This window comes from Triturus cristatus, chromosome 7 (genome assembly GCF_964204655.1).
Source record: "Triturus cristatus chromosome 7, aTriCri1.1, whole genome shotgun sequence".
NCBI classification, from domain to species: Eukaryota; Metazoa; Chordata; class Amphibia; order Caudata; family Salamandridae; genus Triturus; species Triturus cristatus.
Genome location: NC_140590.1, coordinates 125,383,406 through 125,408,331, shown reverse-complemented (window position 1 = coordinate 125,408,331; position 24,926 = coordinate 125,383,406). Strand labels below are relative to the sequence as shown.

Here is a 24,926-nt window from a genome sequence, read left to right as displayed (position 1 = left end):
CGGCCAAAACTGGCCAAGAGGCTACCGGAATCGACAAAGGGCCTAACCAGACTGCAGTCACGGTGTGGGGTAGGGCGCCATTAAACCAAACACGTTGTTGCCATGCTGAAATTGGAACCTCCAAAGGCGTATATGGCGATACGCTATAGGGACTGCTGCATTAGAGTACTTATGAAATAATCCATCATCACCATCCAATGCCGGAAGTGTACCCCAAGGATAAAAAACCTCAAACGGGTGAGCTCCATGAGCTCCAACCACAAAAAACAAGCATTTGCAATGCATCGGTCTTGCCTTTAGGGCATTATATGTCTTTAGCTATGCAGCACATTAGCTCGGGTGCTGAAACATTTACTGTTTTTTAATATGGAGGAAAAGTAAGCACCAAATTGGGTGACAAGCCAGGTATGGGAACACATGGAGAAAAGTATTGCCTTTCAGCGGGAAATGGTATAGTCCAAAGCTATGTTTTTAATATAAAATCAGGGCCTTCGATGGTTATTTCATTGAAAATACAACATTTGAAAAAAAAAATTTTTTGATAATGCCGTAAATAGATTACGTACAGCAGAGGTCACCTGACCATATGAAACCATGATAATCTAATACCAAAAAGCAATCTAGTTAAGAAGGCCTAGATTTGTAACTTTCTCTGAAGAACGTAGCATCAGTCATAAGCCAGTCCGGGGACTTCAGAGTGTTTTTCAATCTCCAGTACCTCCTGTACTTTACTCAGTTTTCAAAACCTGTCACAAACCACAAAAGAAGTGTAGCTCAGAACTGTGTCAGCCGAAACCCAACATATCAAACAGGGACACCTGCCAAAAACAGTTGTATGTTGGAATAAAACTGGCAATAGTGCTACTTGAAAAATAAATAGGTTTCAACTTCTTCCAAAACAAAGAGAAAGTAAGGGACTTATAAACTATAACAGAGCCTCAAAGATCTTGTTGCAAAAATATTTTTTCATCCTAAAAAACGTACCTGGTTACATTAAATCTGACCACAAAGGAAAATGCAACTAAAAGTTAAACTTTTGGTGCACACTTGGTCATTAACAAATTCTCTTCAACCAATAAGCAGTTTATGATTCTGCGCGTGGGAATCTATTTCCGGTTAACACGTATTAATCCTAAATTATAATTAGCAACTAAGCGCTTTTAGTGCTAATAACAAATTCTAAGGAAGATGTATGTCATGAGTTTAAAACCAAACTGTGCTCATGTTTTAGAAGAAAAGCAGCAACACATATCAACATATTTAAAAGATGACATGAAGCTGCGAGTCAATACCTTTTGGCTCTTTTCCCACGTAATCGAACAAGTCAAAATATTTACTCTGCACCACTCCCCGCCAGTGGTCAACTGCTGCACTGCTGAGCACAGCCGCGACCAGAGTGTGCTGCTCTTCATGATTCACTCATGAAGAGATCTAGAACAGTTTCTGTCCCTCGGGAAGAATAAAAGCCTGCTTGGAGCAGGCTTAACATGTCACAGCTATCTACAAAAGACTGCATTTGTGCCACAGTGCAGGAGGAAAGTGGGAACACGCTGCAGTATGCAGTCATTCTAATGCCAGCATCGAGTTCCCGGGTGCTGCCCGTGATTCCCTCCCGCCATGGTGTCCTGATGCAGTGTGCCAAAGACGAGACACAGGTGCCAACACGCACGCCTCCCCAGGTGGCTGACCCTGGGTATACAGGCCCTCCCCCCTCACATTGAGCAGCTCCCGCAGCTGGTTGGTGTCCAGTAGCAGCTCCTCGAGGCTGTGGCTGGAGCAATAGGTATCCTCAGGCACGGCCGAAAGCGAGCAGTGCCGCTTGTTGATTGTCGTGACGGTTGCACCGCCAGAGTGGAATACAGTGAAACATCCCCGGTCCGGAGCAGCATCTCTGGCCCCCAGCTTCTTGTGGGGAGCTGCGCCTCCCTGACTACTAATAATCAGCCGGGATCGAGCATCGGGAGCCACAGCTCCCGCATCGGCCCCTTGCCTTCACAGTCGGATGCAAGCTTTAAGGGACCTCATCACAGCACTGCCGATCGGCCATCCAGGTATGACTATCTATGTCACGACTCTCGTCTCCATCGTCCCAGATATCTACTCACCTTCGGTCAACAGCTGCATCCCCTAGACTTCCTAGACACCTCCACTGTCCTCTGTGATCACTTTAAGGGTAAAGGGGGAAGGGGGGCATGCCTGTGAGTGTGGCTGTGAGGGAACACCAGTGTCAGCCTGCTCTTACACAGACCACCTTCAAGGCCGGCGCCAAAACAAGCCGAGTTCTGATTGGCGAAGTGTTTCCCGCTGATAGCCGCCTGGGAGGGGGAGGTGGGGGGTGGCGGAGGAGGAGTCAGCATACAGTACACTGCGCCTGTGCAGTCCCGCATCAGGGAGGAGCCACGTTGCTAACGACGGCCACCTTTGGGTCAGACTTAAAACAATCCGGCAGAGCCGGTGAGTGTGTCTACGTGCCTCTGGAAGCGAACAAAGGAGCTCATCTATGCCGGACCCCTATATGGCTCCTAGTGTTCCCGGATGCTCGAGGCTTAAATACTAATATGTAAAACAAGATTACGTGCCTGGAAACACACTCGGCATAAGCTCAACCGTTAGAAGTATGTCAATAAGCGAGTTTGTCTCAAAGTTAAAAAAAATGTCAACTGTGTCAATATTGCGCGTGGGCGCGTTTGCCTCAAAGTAAAAAAAAACATTACAACTGTGTCAATATTATGCTCACGCGCTTGCCTGCAACTAAAAAACATTACAGGAGCAGTGGGAAAGCTGAGCCCTGATTGGATCCGGGCCGGGCACGTGCCCCAGAGTTACGTGGTCCGGAAGGAAAAAGGGGGTCCTTTTTGGTGTAAATCTGAACTCTTAATTCCATAATATATCACGGTACCTCGTAAAACCAACACTAACACGTCCCGGCCCACAAATCACCCGGCCGGATTATGAGTTAACTGTATTATGCCTGTATTATGCCAATGTCCTGTTCTCCAAAAACCAGGCTGCCGAGTCCGTCTTCCTATCCGGGATCTTCCCCGAGCAAACTTCTTGCGCCTTTTGCTCCAGTCCCGAGCTTATGCACTGGCCTCGTCCGGGGGGCCCCATAGGGCACTTCCATCTCGGGACTTTACAGCAATGGGAACCACCTGCACCCCCACAGTGCCCCGGGGCTCTGCCCTGCCAGCTACGGCCTGTAGGGGGCATACTTCAACATGTACTGCTCACCCTTTGAGCAGAACCTGCCCACGAGGTGCCCGGCAGGTGACCCCTCGAAGCAGGGCAGCGGTGGCAAGGAGCACCCGAGCCGGGAGCAGGAGCTGATGGGAGGCAGCAGCCTGCGCATCTACCCCTGTATGAGGAGTGCAGGTGAGGGAGGGGGGCACCAGGCAGGACTTGGGAGTCTGTGCTGGCTCGGAGGGGTGTTACTTTAAGCTGTCCCGGGCACACGTCCCAGGGCAGCCCGCAACGCAAGTCTAGCCACACAGAGCAATTTTCAAGCAGCTGCTTCTCAGGGAGGCGAGCGCACGGCAGCCCTGGCTGCGGCAACGGCCACAAAACAACTTTAGAAGACGGAGGAAAGTAGCCAGGAACATGGTGACTCGCTGGCAGACATGACGACTTGCCAGGCAGGGTTAATGCAGATCACAAATGCAAGACTGATGCATTGCAAATTCTACTCGGCTACAGTTAGGCTCGCCCTCTGCCTTCCGTAAAGCCGGCCAGGAAGAGATCACGTCATCGCATTCGCGCTATTGTGATTAGGCCTCAGGCCAGAAGAAAGTGAGGTGAGTAAAGGGGCCAGTAGCCTTGGGAGGATACAAATGACGACATAATCGTCATGAGGCGGGACTAACAAGCCTTAAACCAATGGGAAGGCAGCATTTACTGACCTAAGCCAATGAAAAAGATGTGCGGAGAGTGGGCGGGGCTTCCACAAAGCTGTTACACTAAAGTGCATACTGCATGTCTCGGAGAGACAGCGCAAGCGCTGTCTAGGCGAGACCTAATGAGTGTGACACCCGCGTTGGGAACTCCAAAAGCGGTCAAAAGACGATGGAGCGCCCCGAGGCTATGTGCCGCAATATGCACTTCGGCCTTAACGAGAAAAAGCTGAACAACTTAAAGCGAGGCAGTGCAATTGGTAAGTAACTCAAGAGGAACAATAAAACCGTTTCATAAATCAAGCTTGAAGAAAAACCTATAAACACATCAATATAGGTAGGCTATGCCGTCACAATTGTTTACTGGAAAACAGAAGTGAGGGTATCATGGACAAGCACAAGTACTACTAAAGCGTCTCGTAATTCAGAACCAGACCAAACGTTAGGTGCGCCATGTTGCAGAGATTCTGCACATATGCAGAACTTTGCGCAGGAAACCAGGACCTCAGTGTGTAGTGATGTACCAAAATACCCACCTCGGTACCCAGAACCCCTATCCAACTAGCAACAGTGTCTCGTTCGTTCTCTGTACTACTACATGTTCTAGGATTAGACATCCTAGAACATGTTACTCCCTGCTCTCTTGGGATACGTGGGAACAAGAACACTCTTTCGTTAAAACTCTCGTACTTGTCCACAACATGAGTAAATAGAGTAGAAGTGTAGTTTAAAATGTTTATTTTAACTAACGTACTCTATAATGCAGTACACGAGCCAGTACTAGCAACAAAATGCATAGGATCAAACAAATCAGCATAGTTATAATTCCATATAGAACAAAAGTCGAAATCATATTATAATGATAATGGAAACAGGACTATAGCGCCTTGCCACCCTCCCCGTGCTAGAAGCTAGTTTATTATAATTATAGAAGACCTCCAGGCTTTGTCAGGGGACCCCATACCGCAGAGTTCAGATGCAGAAATTTACATCTCCTGACAAGCCCAGCTCTTCTATCCTGGAAAGCGTTTTTTCCAAGTGACCTAACATTCATGCACAGCAATATTAAAAGCACCAGATTTTCAGAGTTGCAGCTGTGTTCTATGTTATGGCTAGGGACGTGAGACTGACCAAAGCATTTCAACAGAGCTCATTGTTTTTTTACCTTGAACACGCTGTGCAGACGACGTGCATAATGTTCAACTGAATACATGAAATACAGACAGTTCTCATGTGAAAGCGAGCAAGCAAAATGTTTACCCGGTACGTGCCATGGAGTAACGAGATCAAAAAGCGGCAAAATGGCGGACAATTTATGCTAACTTAGCAATGTCTGTGGGCGTGTCTGTAGGCGTGTCCTCATCCTCACTACATCCTTCAATTCCCCATCCTCAACTTCAAAGCTATAGATGGCCTTAAAGTGATCAATCCAGGCTTATGAAGTGATAGTACAAGCCTGGTTAGAAAGATAATCATTGCTAAAAAGAGGACAGTTAACCACTCTCCAGAAGGAGGTACTGTCTCGCTGCAAGATAGCAGTTAGTAACTTGTCCCAGGCCTCCTCTTTGAGCTGTGCTTTATGATCCTTATAGGCCAATCTATATGCAGCCCTGGCTCTTTTTACCTTCTCCTGGCATCGAGTGTCAAATGCTAAAGATTCCAAAGATCTTTATGGGCTTTGAAGCAACGTCCATCAAACCATCTTACTTCAAGGATCACAGGGGATTCACATGCTTTACAGAGCGCTGTATTGACCTGCTAATAGTTAAAAAGACTTTGCGATACCCTGAACCGACTCTTCCTCAGACAAACAGGAATAAAAATCGGCTCGACAAGTGGAAACCAAGTGTAGAGGGTGAGCGGTGTAGTCGTTGGTGTGGGCGGAGCTAGGAGGGCAAGGGAAGAGGAGGAGCGGCGACAGGAAGAGGGCAGATAGTGTAGGGACAGGGAACGTGAAGGAATCAGGTGAATAAAGCTAGTATCACCCTGATATACAGTGTCTGTTATTATTGCCCATAGACACTACAGCTGGCGACGAGGGTGGGATGCTGCAGCCCAGTGTCCCTAAACCTGAAGAAGACGTGCCCCCTGTCCCTTGGTGCAACCGGTGAGAAAACGCGCTCATTGCCAAGCGCTGGGTCGCGCTATAGCCAGTGTCACCCTGAGGCGAGAAAGTGAGAGAAGGAGCGGGAGCCCACCCCGATGAATGCTGACAGCTCCTGCGTTGACTGACGGTTGCACCGGAGCGGTAAAACACGTGGCTGAATGAGTGCTCATACGCGCTGAATGATAATCTCACGCCCGATGCGTGAGAAACAGCACGCGCGCGAAAAGGAACGTCGGGTGCCCACCCCGAGCTCGTTGTGCCAGGTAATGAATCCTAAAGTGCGTGTGAGGCACTAGAAAGGTGCTGTGACTGCGGGAGCGCGGACCACAGTGTGACAAGCTGGCTGAGAGGGGCAGACAAGACCTCGTGGGAGTGAGAGACCCTGTGCGGCGGCCATTTTGGAGTCAGGCAGTCATCAGTGGGACAGCCCCATAGAAGAAAAGGGGAGGCCATTTTTAAGTCAGGCCAGAAATTAAACAAGCATTTGACAAGCCAAGAGAAAGAATATTTCTGTCAGGAGGGCGAGAAGAAGCGGTCAAGCATCTGCCAAAGCAAACAAGAAGTAAATAAAGTGAACAGGCACCAGCCAAAGCAAGCCAGGAACGAACGGGCACGTGGGAGGACTGGACGAGTTAGGTGCGTGCTGCCATGACGTCAAATCACAACTCGCTGCAAAGAGCCGAAGCCACACCGATCATGACGAGTGTGTCACACTTGCGCCCACCAGAGCCACTACCGTTAACGGTTGGGGAGAGCATGGGCCCCAGATGGCAGGAATGGCTTGAGGACTTTGAGGACTACATAAAGGGGTCGAAGGTGACCGAGGATGAAGACAAAGTGATTGCACTGCGCAACCTGGTAGGCAAAGAAATTAGCAAGATCATCAAAGAACTGCCTCGCGCGGACACAGGAACTTATGATAAAGTGTGCGAGGCGCTAAATAAGTAGTTTTTACACAAAAGAAATGTGGATTACGAAAGATATGCGTTTCACCAAGCCCGTCAAGGGAAAGACGAGGTAATGAGTTCGTTCATAACACGACTGCGTCGATTGTCCAGATATTGCGAGTTTGATGCGTTTTCAACGGATGATGCCATCCGGTCGCAGATAATTGATGGGTGTCAGTCTGAGACACTGAAGAGGAGGCTGTTAAGGAAAAGTCACAACCTAGAGGAGATGACTCGAGTGTATGACCAAGCAGAGGAGCAAGCCAAAAGCATGGAGGCCGGGCGCCCTGAAAGACGTGAGCAAGTATGTCGGGTGCAAGACAGTCACAGACGCAGACACTCGAAGGAGCGCCGGTACCCCTCCCGGCCATCCTCCCGCCAGAGATACACCGAGCGCAGGAGACACGGATCAAGGAGAAAAGACAAGAGACAAGATGGTGTAAAGAAATGCTACAGATGTGGGTATGACTTCCCACACAGAGAAGCGTGTCCAGCTATGGGGCAGCAATGTCGGAAGTGTGGACGAACTAACCACTTTGAGGTGACCTGTGGCGAATATCGCAGGGAGAGGAAGAATGAAGTGATGAGGCCAACTCGCTCGGACACCAGGCGACACCACGTGAAAGCTGTGCAAGATCGGCCAAAATCGTCTTCCAGTTCATCACATTCCAGCCGGGAGTCGAGGAGATCTTGCTGGGCGGGAAGGTCACCATCCCCGGACTCTCGATCAGGGTCGTGTGAATCTGAGTACACGGTCGAATATGCCAGCATGGTCGCCGATCCGGATCAATTAAAGACATACCCGAGACTGAACATCAGTGTGGGCAATCATGACACTCAGTTTGTCCTGGACAGTGGGGCATCATTGAATTACATCCCGGTAACGGAGTACAAAAAGATGAAGTCACCACCTCCGTTGTGCCCGGCGTACGTCCGGGTATTCACCTGGATGTCAAAGAAACCGCTCCCCTGTCTAGGGAAGTTTCTAACCACTCTTCGACATCAGAACAAGTCGGTGTCCGCTGTAATACACGTGATTGATGGCCCGGAAGCTGACTGCCTTCTCAGCCTACCAACGGCAGAGAGACTTCGGTTGGTTGAGATCTTATACCGGGTCAGTGGTGATCAAGACATATTACACAAATTCCCCAAGTTATTGACCGGGTTGGGAAGAATGAATAGATGTCAGGTTCGGCTCCACATCAACGAGCAGATCCGACCTGTCGCTCAACATCCCCGGCGAGTACCGCACCACCTTCAGCAGGCTGTGGAGGATGAGCTTCAAGAACTGCTCGCCTCAGACATCATTGAACGGACTGACGGCCCCACTCCATGAGTGTCACCCGTAGTCATAGTGCCCAAGAAGGGCACTTCTGGAAAAGTGCGACTGTGTGTAGACATGCGGCTTCCCAACACCGCGATTGAACGGGAACGACATCCTGGGCCTCACTTAAGTGATATGATTGCTGCGTTAAATGGGGCCAGGGTGTTCTCGAAACTGGACTTAAACTAGGGCTATCATCAGCTGGAGCTGCATGAAAGGTCAAGATATATAACGACTTTTGCGACACACCTGGGTTTGTTTCGTTAGAAACGGTTAAGCTTTGGCATCTCTTCCGCGGCGGAGATCTTTCAGGAGGCGATATGCCAAACTATATGCCATATACCTAATACGCTAAACTACAGCGACGATATCCTTGTGTATGGGTCCAACGTCCAAGAACATGACAAGGCCCTCGATCGAGTATGCCATGCCCTCTTGGATGCTAACCTGACATTGAACAAAGAGAAGTGCAAATTACATCGATCCACACTCAAGTTTTTTTGGACATGTGTTTTCGGGAGCAGGGATGAAGCCTGACCCTGAAAAAGTGATGGCCTTAAGCGACACCAAGAGCCCTCAAGACGTCAGTGATGTCCGTTCCTTTCTGGGTATGGCCAGTTATTGTGCCAGGTACATCAAGGACTATGCCACAATTAGTCATCCCCTTCGCACTCTCACAAAGCAGGGACAACCGTTCGACTGGACCCGTCAATGTGAGCAGGCCTTCCAGGGCATCAAGCGGGCAGTTGAGGCAGCTGACGATCTGGCGTACTTTGACCCCAAATGGAAGACGGAAATAACCGTGGATGCCAGCCCGGTGGGTCTAGGGGCGATTCTGGCTCAGTATGACCGAGAGGAGCATCAGCGCCACATTGTGGCTTATGCGAGTCGCAGCTTGTCAGACACTGAAAAGGCGTATTCTCAACCAGAGAAAGAGAGTCTGGCGGTTGTCTGGGCCTGTGAACACTTCCATGTGTTCATTTATGGCAAGCACTTTACAATGGTGACGGATCATCAGGCGCTCGTCACCATATTTGGAAATCCACGGTCGAAGATGCCACCTCGGATTGAGCGATGGGGCCTGCGATTGCAAGAGTACACCTACACCATACTGCACAAGCCGGGAAAATCAGCAAACCCGGCCAACTACATGTCACGCCACCCTAGAGTCGAGTCGGCGCCATGTGCATCAATAGCAGAGGAATATGTCCACTTCGTCGTGGGCCACGCTCAACCGCCTGCGGTTCCCCTGGAGGCCATTCTGGAAGCGACGGCGCAAGACGTCATTCTTCAGAAGGTACTTCGGCGTCTGCAGACCAATAGGTGGAGACCTGATGGTGATGAGGAACTGGAAGATCCAGCAAGCAGCCAAGAGCTGCAAGCATTCAGACATGTGAGTGAGAAGTTGTCTGCCACCTCGGAAGGGCTTCTGCTGAGGGACCACAGGATCGTCATCCCGACGCAACTACAGCAGGGTATTGTCAATCTAGCTCACGAGGGTCATCGTGGCGTGGTTGCAACTAAGCGAGCTCTGAGCGAGCGAGTGTGGTTCCCATTATTAGACCAGATGGTAGAACTTACTCTCAAAGACTGTCTGCAGTGTCAACTTGTCAGTCAAGGAAGTCCCCCAGCTTCTTTGCGAATGACTGAATTGCCCAGCGGTGTGTGGCAGGAACTTGCTATGGACTTCTATAGACCGCTTCAGTCAGGAAAGTATGTCCTAGCAATTATGGACGAGTATTCGCGGTTCCCAATAGCCCAGTTTGTATCATCCACTAGTGCGGCCAGCACTGTCGCGGATGAAGTGTTTGCGGCGTGGGGTATTCCAAAGGTGCTCAAAACGGACAATGGCCCTCCATTTAATGGACATGAGTTTGCGCGACACATAAACTTCACGCATCGAAAAGTCACGCCCTTATGGCCACAGGCCAATGGTACCATTGAACGATTCATGGCCACTTTGAAGAAAACGTTTCAACAAGCGACCAGTGACAAAAGGGACCTTCAGATGGCTCTCAATTAGGTCCTCCGGGCCTACAGGACAACTCCCCATGCCACCACGGGCAAATGTCCTGCCACCCTAATGCTGGGAAGACCGATCAGGAACAGGATACCCACATGGGAAGGCGCTCTGCGAGCAGTCTCACCTGCTCGCATTCATCAAGAGGTTGTGTCCGCAGATCGTCGTGGGAAAGAGAGAATGAAATCGTATGCGGATGCCAGAAGGAGAGCAAGATCGCCTTCCATCCGTGAAGGGGACTGTGTTCTCGTCAACCAGGAGCAGCACCGGAAAACAGACTGTAAGTTCAGAGCTGAACCATTGACAATCATTCAGGAAAAGGGTACCATGGTGACGGCTGAATCGGAGAGCTGAAGAGTTACCCGAAATGCGTCCCATTTTCAGAAATGCACTCCTGGCATGAAGGAGTCGCTTCAAAGAATGCGGGGGCATCAAGAAAGTGAAGTCCGAGAACAACCTACTGGCGCTGCCGAGAGTCCGCATTCTGGGATTGAAGGAGAACCAGAGGTGGTGACAGGAACCATGTCACTGCGACCGAGACAGGACATTCGCAGGCCGAGACGACTTATTGAAGAACTGTAAACAAGTCAGTCATTTCATTTCATTTTGTTAAAAAAGGGGAAGATGTAGAGGGTGAGCGGTGTAGTCGTTGGTGTGGGCGGAGCTAGGAGGGCAAGGGAAGAGGAGGAGCGGCGACAGGAAGAGGGCAGATAGTGTAGGGACAGTGAACGTGAAGGAAGCAGGTGAATAAAGCTAGTATCACCCTGATATACAGTGTCTGTTATTATTGCCCGTAGACACTACACCAAGTTTTGTGCAAAGACTTAGGGAAGGATAGAGGCCCACCTCACCCTTTGTCCCTAATCAATCAGAGTGATTTGCTCCCTATATATATAAATACTTCTTCAATGGATTTTTTGTCCTAGTGAAAAATAGCAGTCGGGGGTTATGATCACTCAGGTTATGCCTTAATACTTTGGGGCATATCTACAAGGTGGCGATAGAAAATGATCGCCGCTTTTGCGGCCGTTTTCGGCTGAAAAGCGGCGATAATTTTGTCGTCTAATTAGCAAGGTCACGCTAACGCGTGAAACCTTGCTTTAGCGCACAAAATCTTAACGCCCAGCTTTGCATCTCTAATGAGATGCAAAGTGGGTGTTCCTGACCTAACATGACAGGAGAAATGTCGCTAAGCGACATTTCTCCTATCATCAAGCCCCACGCTATGAAGCATAGCGGCAAGAAAAGTAGTGATAACCCCTGTTATCGCTACTTTCCTTATGCCTGCTTCAGAACTGACTTAGCAATGATATCCTATGGAAGGTGGATATCATGGCTAAGTTTGTGAGTCCCTATCAACATGCTAACGCCACATTTCGTGAGATTATCGCTGGGTTTCCAGAGATAAACTCACGTTAGGCAGTTAGCGCTAGGATTTTTATTGCTTTTGACATAAGCGTTGCTAATAGCACGCTATCTCAGAGATAAAAATCCACTCTAGCCGGCGATAATTATCCTAGAGCTAAGTGCGCTTAGCGAAAATTATCGCCGGCTGTTGCTGATATGCCCCTTTGAATTTTAGAAGAACTGAGGATAAGCAGAAATAGACAAAGACATAATCAATTAGAGAACTGTAGCCAAGCCCCTTAAATTTTGGTATTCTCTCAGTCGGGTATTCCTTACTAAAATCCATTAGGTTCATCAAGTTAAATGTGGAAATTAAACTATTAGCAGTATCACCTTGGCAAGTATGTTTAAAATGCACCTGATAAACAGGGAATTATTTTCTTCTTTCTTGAAAAGTAATTGACACACTTGGTCCTGTTCTTATCTCCTCCCGTTTTCTGTGCATTCAAAGACTGAGGACAAATGTCGGACACTGTTTGCCTGTCTTCGCTTGTTCTGTTTTCTTTGTGTTCCTGTCTGCTCCGTCTTCCTCTGCCCCATGTCCAACCATGTGTTTGCTGTCTTGTGATGCTGCGCCTTATTGTTCACTTTATCGTCGGATTGTTTGATTGAATAAAGTACAACATGCTCTGCATGCAGCCCTCACATCAAGAGGAGTTCCCTTCCCTTCGCTGCTTGGTCCTCATGCACCGGCCGGCGGAAGTACTCGCATCCCATTTCCTGTGATTCCTCGCATTACCTGATAAGTCTCCTCCTCTGCTGCACTCTCCCGCACACCAGTTGTTGGTAAATGCATTTCCCCTTTGCATCAGTGGAAAACTTCAATAAAACGTGTGTGAAAATCGCTTACCCCCGGGTTTTATCTGATAACCTTTAATGTACTCTGCGAAGCATCTGTACCTGAGAAATCCAACCACGAGCAGAAGTCTCTGTTATTACACTTCGATCTACTACTCTCCATGGGGCATATCAACAAGCAGGCGATAAAAAATTATCGCCGCTTTTGCGGCCGTTTTCGGCCGAAAAGCGTCGATAATTTTATCGCCTAATCAGCAAGGTCACGCTAACGTGTGAAACGTTGCTTTAGCGTCAGGATTCCTAACGCCCAGCTTTGCATCTCTAATGACCTGGCATGATAGGAGAAATGTCGCTAAGCGACATTTTTCCTATCAACAAGCCTAACGCTATGAAGCATAGCGTCAGGAAAAGTAGCGATAACCCCTGTTATCGCTACTTTCCTTACGCCTGCTTCAGGACTGACTTAGCCATGATTTCCTATGGAAGGTGGATATCATGGCTAAGTTTGTGAGTCCCTATCAACAAGCTAACATGAGATTATCGCTGGGTTTCCAGCGATAATCTCACTTTTGGCTGTTAGTGCTAGGATTTTTATCGCTGATGAGATAAGCGTTGCTAATAGCAGCGATAAAAATCGGCGCTAGCCGGCGATAATTATCCGAGCGCTAAGTGCGCTCAGCGATAATTATCGCCGATTGTTGTTGATATGCCCCCATGTCCGCTTCACCTGACAAAAAACACTGGGGCATATTATCAAGAAACGGCGTTAAAATTATCGCCGCTTTAGTGGCAGAAAACTGCAGTTAAAGCGGTGATAATGGGCTTGATAATATGCTCTATGGAATTCCAATTGAAGCCCATGTTCTGGTGTCAACATGGGCTTCTATTGGAATTCTCTGCGGCATATTATCAAGCCCATTATCGCCGATTTCGCGGCAGTTTCCTGCCGCCAAAGCGGCGATAATTTTATCGCCGTGCTTGATAATATGCCCCATTGCAAGTTGTCCTTAGTACTGTGGTTATTGCTCACATATTCAACTTTCTTTAGTTTTGCCTTTAGCACCCCCCTTTGTAGATAAGCTTAACAAAAATGTTAAAGGTTCTTTCCCTGTAAGGCGGAGTAAGTTTAGTTGTTCACAAGGACGGAAGGCACAGAAACCACGTGTCACATTTCGACCTTAGCTTTTCACAGAATATGGAAGGTCTGTGAGGGGGGCGGGTGGTATTTAAATGAACCACAGGCGCCCAGACATTGAATAAAGAAAGCAGGGGGTCAAGAGGAAGAGAGACGCTAAAACCAATAAAAAAACTCACAGTTACTCAAGAATTCCAAATAAAGCCTTCCCTTAAAACGTGCATAACACGAGTCCTTTAATGCACACTTTACATTCGCTGATTTGCTGAATACATTTGGGGGCAGATTTACAAGCCCCTTGCGTGACTTTTGCGCTGCAGTTGCGTCACTTTTTTGATGCAACAGTGGCGCAAACAATGCGGCCTATTTACATGGTGACGCATCTAGGGAGATGCGGCACGTTGTAAAGCCCTGCGTCACATTATACCTGCGTCAGGTATAATGTATGCAGGGTGAACGTTCCCACGCAGGAAGGCCTCGTAAAAGTGCCTTAGTGAAATCTACAAGATTTCACTGCGCCACTTTTAGGACGCCACTGCGTCAAAACCTTACGCCTGCTTCAAGCAGGCGTAAGTAGTGATACATTGTAGTGGGTAGGCCTCAACACGCATTGCTGGAGTTGCGTCGTGCTTGCTACACGACTCCAGCAATGCGTGACTTGTCCGCCAACAGATGCATCAGAATTTCTGACGCACCTGTCAATCCTTGTGCCATAGTGCGCCGTATTGCAAATACAGCGCATCTATGATGGCACAAGGGTTTCTAAGGGTGGCGCAGGGAAAGTGACGCATCTGTCAGATGCGTCACTTTCTTGTAAATCTGCCCCGTAGTGAACTTGATATACAACTCAGACAAGTTAAAGGCATGATATCAAAGAAGCAGTTAACATTTCCGACCAAAACGTACTTTTAATACTTAGGCAACATATGTTTGAGAATGTATTTTACCCATTCACTATTTTTTAAATTATTATATTTTGACATTTTTATCCCTATAACAACGTCAACATACATCAAAGCTACATTGATTCTGCAACATTTGAGGGGACTTATTCCCTTAAATACTCCCCATGTGTCCTTAAGTCTTGATGTTTCTGGAAGTTCTTCCGCATAGAGGACCATATTTTCTTTGCAATATAACATCTCCTTAATCCATAGTTCCAGCTTAGTGACTGGCTTCTTCCCCCAGTGCATTCCCTCTCGCCTCTTGGGCAGTAGCAGCGCTGTTGCTGTGAATTTACGTATGCTCCCCTTCAATTTAGGAATCAGGCCCAACAAGTAAACATGCTGCATTGTATTATGTCTGCTTTCATGTCCTCTACACTTTGAACTACAGCTTCCCAGAAATCTCTTATCCGAATACAGTGTCCTGCTAGGTGCATAAAATCTGCCCCTTCCCTCCTACACCTCTGGCAGATATCATTTTCTGTGATTCCGTACATGTATAGCCTCGTGGGTGAGTAGTACATTTGTTGTATATATATAAAATGAATTATACATCAATTACAATTAGACGTTAGTGTCTCTGTCTCAACATGGCAGTACTCCCATTCCTCCTGTGTAAGTTGAGGTTGCAGCCTCAGTCAGTTCAAAGGGCTTCCTTTTTAGGTCTCGGCCTAGTCAGGGCATGCGCTGTCTCGTCAAGAGATGCTGCATACAGTATAGTGAGGGAAGCTCCGCCCACTGTCCGGCCATCTTTTTAATTGGCCGAAATTGTAAATTCCGCATTCTGATTGGTGTTCGGCACGTTAGTCCCGCCTCCTGACGGCCATGATGTCATTTTTGTCCCTCCACGGCTTTCAGCCCCTTTACTTTCAAAACAGTTCTGTTCCCCTGCCTCCCCCCGTTCCCTCCCGCAGTCCGTCACTTCTCAGCCCACCACAACCCCCCCACCCACTCCCGTTCCTGCCTTCTTGCAGTTTTGTTTTCAATGCAATAGGGCTCGCGTAAATACGAGTCCTATTGCATTTGTAAATGCTTGTCTTCTCCTCCGGCTGAGTGGATTTGCACTCTTTTTTTGCCTGACCTGTCCAGTCTCTCGTTTAAGTCGTGATTCTCACAGCTCCGTTACCCGGAAGCGGAAGCATGGCGGCTAGAATGCAAATGCGCATCCAGCTTTACTGAGGGAAAGCAGGAGCTTGCGGCGTTCTCCATTACCAGGACCTCAATGGCAGCTGTAATGCAAATGTGCATCTTTCGATGCGCTTTACCGAGGGCAGGGTACGTGTATGTTATTTTATGTCCCTTTTGTGTCTGTCTCCACAGTGCAACACGTGCATAGTTCCAGATGATTGCTGATGCGTTATAATATGTTAAGTGGGATTTCTACGCACGTCCGACTTTAAAACTGAGTGAACCGGCTTCGAGTCTAGCCAGGAGGCTCATGCTTAGGCTGTGATTTTGGGGAAATCACTACCACCCTTATGCATCAAGCCAAAATCCAGTCGGTAAAATACCGATTCGGTAATAGCTCCCGGTATTGTGTTAAAAATACCCAATCCCAATGCATCAACCCAAAACCCGAGCAAATAACGAATCGCTAAATAAATAACCTCGAACATACCGAATCGCTAATACCAAAAATGCTAATTTACCGAATCGCTAAATACCGAATCCGCAATTACCGAAATCACTATTAGCTCCCGGAAATTGCCAATAGCAAATAACGAATCGCACCCCAATGCAAGAAAACTCGCTAATACCGAAAATCCCAAAAATCGCTATTTTGCCAGAGCTAAATAAGGGGAATCAAAACCTGAAGGTAAAGTCACAAAAAAAAAAAAATAAATAAAAAAAATATTCCTACATGTGCAAATGATTGAGGCAATCACTAAACCCTTAAATTTGGCCCAGGAGACCCTGTTGGCTCCCCCAAAATGGCTGCCCTCTACGTGCTTGCAAGGAGGATGCGGATCAATGCAGCAGGACAGCGCAGGAGAAGGGTACAGGAGAGAGTGTTCAGACTGCGCATAACCCTGCTCGGCCAGAATGAGGACGAGGTGTACCAGAAATATCGCCTCAATCGCGCTATGATCATGCGCCTGATTGCAGACCTGGAACCATTACTGCAGCACCAGACCCACCGGACAAATGCAATCCCTGCGCACGTTCAGGTACTATGCAGCCTGCACCTACTGGCCTCTGGGAGTTTCCAGGGGGTAATTGCGGTTGCCGGAGGTGTTTCGCAAAGCGCACTGTCACGCTTCTTCCAAAAATTCCTAGATGCCATGCTGACAATGCTCCACAGACACATCAGCTTCCCCACAACCCCACAGCAGTTGGACCGCACAAAACAGGCATTCTGCCAGGTGGCACAATTTCCACATGTGATTGGATGCATTGACTGCACGCATATCCCCATATGCCCTCCGTCAGCAAATGAGTACCTTTTCAGGAACCGCAAGTCATACCACTCGATCAACGTGCAGGTTGTGTGCGATGCCAACAACATCATAACGGACCTAGTGGCACAATTCCCAGGGAGCACACACGACTCATACATCTTCCGCAACAGTGGAATGCACAGGCGACTACTCAATGGGGAATTTGGAGAGGGACTCCTGTTAGGTAAGTAGAACTACGCTTCCCCACACCAACACCACACATGTATGTACATCACCAATGCTAAGTCTATGCTTCTATCTTCTAGGTGACAGTGCTTACGCCCTGCGGGAATACATACTAACCCCATACCTAAATCCAGCAACCCCGCAGGAACATCGCTACAACGCTGCACACATCAGCACGAGGAATGTGATAGAGCGGACTTTTGGGATTCTCAAGAGCCGCTTCCGTATCCTCCACAAGACTGGCGGCGCAATGCTATACCAACCAGACACATGCTGTTGAATAATTGCTGTATGTGCAATGCTGCACAACATTGCCACCAGAAGGGGGATACCCATGGAGGTGGACAGGGATGACGACCCCCAGGCTGACCAACCACCCGCCCAACGACGACCGGCACACATCCCAAACACAGCAGAGGGCCATAGGAGGCGGACAGACATAACGCAAAATCATTTTTGACCCTGGGTAAAATGAGACATTACAAGTTGGTGTTGGGTGCAACTGTTTAATGCACAGTAGCACTGAGGATTGTGCAACAGAACTAGCATTGTGAATCATGCTCCGATTGCATAAATGTAAATAAAAGGTTCCTTAAAGTCAGGCCTGTGCAAACAGGATAATTGGATGGCCATGGTTGCTCCACCATGGACCTGCAGCATGTCCAATTTTCTAGTGCCGCTTGCCACGTACACCAAGCCTCCGCTCAGGTGCATCCATACCCTCACCACGGCCTGTCCCCGTGGAGGCACGCGAACTTCGGCGCCTGGTGCTGGCCTCTGCCAGTGACACGCTGCTGACACTGGAGGCAGCCTCACTGGTGTCATCCCCTCCCAATGCTGCAGCACTGCATGTGCTGCTCTGAAGTTGTTCCACAGCAGTGGTGATGTGTCTCAGTGACTTGGCAACATCACCGCAGAAGTGCCCAAGGTCCACCTGCAGGGAGACTGTGCGGCGTGCCAACACAGCGGTGCAGTTGCTGTGCCGTTGTATGGCCTTGGTAGCGGCGGCAGAACGCAACATTAGCTGCCGGTTACTCCTCCTCTGGGACTCATGGCCCTCCCTGATGGCACGGGTGAGCTCACGTACCTCCTCCCTGAGCTGAGCATTGCCATCAGCAACCGCAGTGGTCTGGTCCCTGACCGCCGTGCCCATGTCCCTGACCGCGGAGCCCATGTCGGTGACTGCTGCAGTCATGGCGCGCATCTCCCTCGCTAGGCGCACGATGTTGCAGCTGATGCTAGCCACATGTCTTCCCTGCAGGTTCTGTGTGCGCAGCATCCTCTCCTCAATTGCAGAGGTTGTTGGGACATCCTGGTCAGCTGAGGAGACGGAACTGCGACGGGCCCTGTGACGCCGTGCGTGTCTTGAGCCTCCATGTGGTGCAGCAGGTGGTGTGGATGTGCGCTGCGTGGGTGCCAATTGAGGGGGGGGGGGTTGCCATCTACTGCAAGGGCGCAACTTGGTGCCTGTGCCTCTGCGGTATTGTGGCTGCACTGGCTGCAGGCTGGCTTGCTGGTGCCGTTGCTTGTGGCGCAGGTGGTGGTGCCTTGGCTTGTGGCGCAGGTGCCTTGGCTTGTGGCACTGGTGCTGGTGCCGATGATTGTAGCGCTGGTGGAGGTGGTGCTGGTGGGGTGGCAGGTGTTGGCGGTGCGTGCGCATCCTGCACAGTCTCCTGGTCTGACTCCACGGGTGTCTCAGAGATGATCAGCTGGTCGCTGTCGTCAGAGTCCCCAGGTGATGCATCTGTGTGTGAAACAGTGCATGATTAGTGGGATGATTACACCTACATAGTGTTGTACCCATCAATGTCCCTCTGTGGTCCAACAAATGAACAGTCTACAGCCATGTACAACATATGTGTTGTGTGAGGATTTACGCCTGTGCCTGCACTCTGGGCTGACTAGACTACAACTCCCAAGATGCAGTAGTGTCATGTGTGGAACTGTCTGTGCCAGAGCTGCAGACACAGTGAGATTGGGCTGGGGGCATGGGTATGGATTTACGCTATGCTGGGTGTGGCACAGGCATGCATCTTACCTTGGGCACTTGTGGCTGCGCCGGACGTGTCCATCTGGATCACCCCCACGACGGCTTCCCGCTCTATCGTCCCTTCCACAAGGTCCTCCAGGGCTGTGTTGGATGGTGCAGTGCTTGTTCCGCCTCCAGTCCTTCTTGCCTCCCGGAGCCTCTCAGCAATCCTCTCTTTTGCGCGCTTCCGGAGGTCATACCACCGTTTTTTGAGATCGTCGATGCTGCGGCTAGTGACGCCAACCGCATTGATCCTCTCACGGATGCGCTGCCAGATGCGCCGCTTCTCGGTCTCAGGCACCTTGAGGGACAGCTTGCCAAAGAGGCGGTCGTGTTTGCTGGCCACTCCCTCGATGAGGTACTCCAGCTCCCTGTCTGAAAACTTCTTCTTGCGCTTGCGTGCAGATTCAGCGCTGGATGGCACTTCCTGCGACATGATGGATGTGTGCTGTGACTGGCAGAATCTGTGTGGCCTCACTCTGCACAGCCTGTCCTTCTTTCCAGCTCCTGTCTGCTCCTCTGTCGAGGCTATGTGGGTGGGGCAGCAGTATTTCCTGGTTGGTGATGTCATCAGCCTGTTCCCGGTGCGACGCGGCAATTTGCGATTTCGCTATTACCGATTCGGTAATTGCTAATTCGGTATTACCGAACTCGCTATTAGCCAAATCGGTATTACCGAACTCGCTATTTGCTAGTGGGGCCGTTTGCGTGCCCCGCTATTAAGGAATCGGTAAATTTAGCGATTTTTAAGGAATCGCTAAATTTTACCGAATCTGTTGATGCATGCCAATTACCGATTCCTTAATGGCGATTCCTTATTTTTCGCTATTAAGGAATCGGTATTAGTTTGGTTGATGCATATGCCCCTATGTGCCTAGAAATGAATGTGTTCGTCTGTAATGCAACTAGTGCTTATGCATACATGGAGCCCTTGTTACCTGAAGGATCGGCGTCCGATCTGTGAAGGTTCAATGCTTACACACAAGCCTGGCTTTGGTTTTTTGTGGCTCAGTTTGACTTATCAGGAAGCACAGTGCCTATTTGGCAAATGTGCCCTGGTGGCTAACACAGATGGTCACCATCTTGTTATAAAAGCAATACAGGTGTACTGCTTAGGGTGAAAAGTCGGTCTAATGGAGTAAATGTGATATTAGCAAGCTCTATAATCGCCGTGTCAGCCATGCAGCACACCATTGTGAATCCCGGTGCTAGCGCGGTGTGGCGAGTCTCCCACCCTGCAGTCCAAGATAATCTCCCCAGCAATATCCGCCTCACCTTGGGAGAGTGCGTGGCCGGCATCAGCGACCTGCCGATAGCGTGGACTGGCTGCTCCGATCCTGCCGTTGCTGCTGCAGAAAAGTGTCTCCTCTCTCCACGCTGATGGCAGGCAAGTACAGGGGGTGGCACACTCAAGTACTGGTCACAGTCTTTGTGCGAACGCCTCTCGTCCCCCGTTGCATTACTCAGCCACGCTGAGACCACCTCACTTACATTGCAGACCGATGGGCGACGCGAATGCAATACTTTGTAGGCCGCTGCAGAAGAAGCACTTGAAACGGGCGTTGCTGGACAGGGCCGTGATATAGCAGCATGTGGGGCACTGTGGCAGCTTCAGCGATGCTGCGGGCGCGTCAGAATGGACCACTGGGCGTCTCTCAGGTCAGCGATGCTGCGGGTGCATCACAAATGACCACTGGCACCTCTCAGTCCTTGCTGGCCCCACTGTTGCCCTGAACGCAAATGGCACTCCGCAGGTGGAGGCAACTCGTGGGTGCAGTTCCCGCTCCCATGAGGCACGGCAGCACAGCAACCAGTATCCAGGCGGGGTCAGACCCCCTCGTGGCCAGTGTTAAGTTCTGGGTCCTAGGCCCACATAAATCATGAAGGACGACATAGACACTGGAATATGATATTAGGAACTAGCCACGAGCACGTGCACTCCTGCTCTTTTATTCGCAGGGTCACCTGACTGGTGACGCCTGTGTTGGATGGGTGAGGGTGTGTGTGTGTGGGCCAGCCCTCCAGGGAGTGGCTGGCAGAAACACGAGACTGTGTCCAGCAGGACACAACAGGATGTGCGGGGGTTGACATGGGGGTTTAAAACATACTCACTGCCTCTTTCACAGTGTAAACAGGAATATCTGAACCACACATCAGGGGGCAGTGTACATTAGAAACCCAAGCACACATAGATTATCACTGTCAATTTTCATAAGAAGTAACATGAAAAGGTACTAAAGAAATAAACAATCGATTTCTTTCTGTTTCTTTCTTTCCATGATTTAATGGATCTTCATGGTTTCAGTCAATATGCAGTTCCCAAGCCAACACGTGTTTCGTCGCCTCAGTAGATAATACATGCGACTTGATCACGGCTAGATAGAGAATAATATATACTACATTTTAGTTGCATAACTCGTTAATCGCAATTGTTCATTGATATTAGATAAGCCACACAAAACAAAGTGCTACCAGGGGAATTCGAGTGGTGTGGTGCCAATCACATATGAGCACTTCGTAGTCCAGTGTTCAAACGTGCACAGAGTGCCATTTGTGACATCAAAATCAAGTTTAAATTAAAAAATGAAACAACCATTTCTCAGGTTGAGTTCGTACATGTATACAAGCTGTAAAAGCACAATTAGAAAGGTATTTGTGAAGTGAAAAGTGCACGTGACAGTGAATGATTCCATGATGCATTTTAAATTCTAATGGGTCACTGTAATACTACACTAAATTCAAAAACTAGGGTGTCACCCAGTGACAACAACCAAACAAACCACCTATGGACTCATAGTCAATTGATGATTCAAAAGCCACCTATTATCAATATCTCACTGACCTGAAAAGCATTGGTGTATGTAGATCTGGGATGTGAACAAAAGACACAAAGACCCAGCGGGTATATATTAGACATTGGATATACCTATATATAAAAGTATATAAGTCGACAAGCAAAAACTCTATGTAACGTTAGAGCGTAAAATAATGATCAATTCCCAATGATTTGAAAATTAGAACCTACTTGTAGTGGGGCGATAATTCCAGGCCACACTAATTCTGTGGCGTGAGGAGAAAATTCTGTATTGAATGTATGTCCGAATTTCGTACTTTTACTTTATTTTGCGGGATGAGTTTCAATCTAATGAAGGAACAGACAAGACAAAAAACGGAGAAAAAACCTCATTTTAGTATTAACACTGGCTTGGTTACTTAAAAGGAGCCAAAATAGGTGTCTAAAAAGAGGGGGGTTATCAAAAGAAAACCTGGACTGCCGGGCAATAACGCTTGACAGAAACCAGGAAGAATCGAGGTTGTGAATACCTGTATTCGAAGAAAAACTAAGCCGTCGATCCGCGTACATGACCTCCTCACGCCGTACTCCAAATGCGAGTGCCGGCGAGCAGAGGAGCCTCCTGCTAAATCAGTTTGAAAAGCACGTAAACCCATGACCTGTGCGTGGTCACGTGTATCCAAGTATAAGACGGCCCCCATCTTGGAAGGTGGAAAGTGTAGTTAAATGTATAAGTGTCGTGAGCGATAAACAAAATAGAAACCCGAATGAGGGTAATTGCACAATCTAAGACATAACGGCCATATTATAAAAACGTTCCAGAAACCAAAGTCATTGATTATAAGTGGAATCTAACTAACGTAAATAATTTTACGAATGTATTGCCAAAGAGCTATCATTAGTGTGGCGATCGTTAAAGTGTATAGGCGGGTGGCTCGTAGTTTGTGTCCATAGAAACAGAGTGGACACTAACACCCTTATCCATTCATTCTGTAGCTGTAGCGCTAGCACCCTGTTAAGAGTGGTCCTTGCGATGTCGGCGGACATATTGGGAAAGGTTGATCCCTCCATTAAAGGAATATATTAATACTTTATAAAATGTTGTAAAAAGCGGCTTTCTTGTATTCATTCCATGAATAAAGTCCTCTTCAATAACTAATAGCTGGGACTACATACATAAAAATTGTTACGTAGCCCATGGGAACGTAATAAAACAGAGAAATCTGAAACTTGGATAATCTGTAGATGTCTAATCCATGTTATCCCATGATTCTATAAAGGTTGATTATTTCGTAAAACACTGAAGGATAACCGCATACGCTTATCTAAAAAAAGAGATCCCCCACGTGTCTGGACTAAGTCTAGCTGGTATCCGAATCCAGTGCAATGATTTGGGGTAATGGATAGTGACTATTGTGTATAAGTGACATCAATATTTGTGACTTAATTCCCTCATGCCAAATAATAATCTTAAATCACGATGTTTAATATGTCGATAATATTTGTATACGTCGCATCCCGTCAGAAATGTAAATTATTCATGTTGACATCTCCTGCAAATGTCGTTTAACTTGAATTAATGGAAATTCCATACAGGTACTTATATTTACATCAGATCACGTCATAGTCAAAGTCAGCATTGAAAATGTATTTACATACGAGCACTCACCCAGTAGTTCTTATTTACCAAGGAAGTAGTGCATCTCATTATCAACATTCATCCCAACATCTGTCGTCCGCAGTTTAAGAATCCAGGAGGCCTCATTTCTACGTAACATCAGTTCTCTGTTACCGCCCCTTGGGTCCCTCAAAGTATGCTCTATTACATAAAAGGAAAAATCTTTGTGTGGTCCCTGCGCATGGCATTCTGCAATATGCGACGCAATGGGGTACCTGAGGTCATTCTGTTTCACCGCCCTCATGTGTTCCCCAATCCTTTCTCTTAGTGGTCGAATAGTACTCCCCACATATTTCTTGTTGCAGCGGCATTCAATTATGTAGACCACAAAATTGGTGCTGCAATTTATGTTGGATGTAATTTTGTAGTATTTTTTGCCCGGGTCTGTGAAATTCACCATTTTACTCTTTTCCCATTTGCATACTGAGCAGTGTCCGCACCCATAGAAACCCACCATACGTGTCGTCAACCAATTGTCTTTGGTTTTAAGTCTAGGGTAGTTGGAGCTCAAGAGATTCCTGAGGCACATTCCTCTCCTGTACGTTATTTCTGGTCTGTTGTGAATGGTACCTGTCAGGGTTACATCTTCTCTCAGAATATGCCAATGTCTGTTAAGACTCTTAGTCAAAACCCTCAAGAAATTGTTATAGTTCGTGACACATCTGATTTGATTGTCACTTTTCTTTTTCTCATTGGTAGTGTCTTTAAGGGTAGTTTCTCTCTTTATTTTATCTATCCTTGTTTTGGCTTTTTCTAGGGTCTGTTTGTCATACCCTCTTTGTTTAAAACGGTGAGTCAATGCCTCTGTACATGTTTCAAAGTCTGATTCCATACTACAATTACGTCTGGCTCTCATGAATTCCCCGTAGGGTATAGCATTGATCTGGTGAGAGGGGTGTGCACTAGACGCATGCAGAATTGCGTTGCAGACTGCACTCTTACGGTATAGTCTGCTATGTATCTGGTTACCCATCACATATAGTTCTGTGTCTAGAAATGTTATTTTTTCTCTACTGTGTTCGTATGTGAATCTGATGTTCCAGGTGTTACTATTGAGGTGATCTATGAACCCAACTAATTTGTCGAAGTCCCCTGTCCAAATCATCAGACAGTCATCGATGTATCTGCCCCAAAATAGGATGGAGTCTGACCAGGTAGCACCCGCTGGGCCACAGACCCACTTCTCTTCAAGCCAACCCATGAAAAGGTTGGCATACGAGGGAGAAAATGTG

The 24,926-nt window shown here is 48.1% G+C and overlaps 1 protein-coding gene across 1 annotated transcript in view; it reads right to left on the bottom strand.

Moving 5' to 3' along the window:
- The window catches only part of LOC146809012 (sialic acid-binding Ig-like lectin 13), a 580,696-nt gene extending 558,092 nt beyond the window's left edge, over positions 1-22,604 (bottom strand). Inside the window, exons 1-2 of the mRNA XM_085615801.1 lie at positions 22,547-22,604; positions 22,248-22,364 (exon numbers count right to left, since the gene is read on the bottom strand). The gene's annotated coding sequence lies outside the window, so the exon portion shown is untranslated. The remainder of the gene's footprint in view (positions 1-22,247; positions 22,365-22,546) is intronic.
- Positions 22,605-24,926: the final 2,322 nt, after the last annotated feature.